Consider the following 427-nt stretch of genomic DNA (forward strand, 5'->3'; position numbering starts at 1 on the left):
GACTGTAGGCCTACCAGGCTCCTCCGTCCATGGGATTTTCCAGACAAGAACACTGGAGTGGGTTGCCATTTCCTTCTCCAGGAGATCTTCCAGACCCAGGGATTGAACCCATGTCTGCTGCATTGCAGGCAGAGGCTTTACTGTCTGAGTCACCAGGGAACCTCAAAGATAATGGTGACCTCTTTCAAAAGGTCCCATGCACGCACTGCTACACTCAGTGCCCCCAACCCTGCAGCAGGCCACCACCGACCCACGCCTCTGCTGGAGACTCCTGGACACTCCCAGGCAAGTCTGGGTCAGTCTCTTGTGGTGTTACTTCTCCTTTCTCCTGGGTCCTGGTGCGCACAAGTTTCTGTTTGTGACCTCCAAGAGTCTATTTCCCAGTCCTGCGTAAGTTCCGGTTGCTCTATGGTAGGGTTAATGGCGA

Source organism: Bison bison, unplaced genomic scaffold, assembly GCF_000754665.1.
Source record: "Bison bison bison isolate TAMUID 2011002044 unplaced genomic scaffold, Bison_UMD1.0 scf7180017857311, whole genome shotgun sequence".
Taxonomy (NCBI): domain Eukaryota; kingdom Metazoa; phylum Chordata; class Mammalia; order Artiodactyla; family Bovidae; genus Bison; species Bison bison.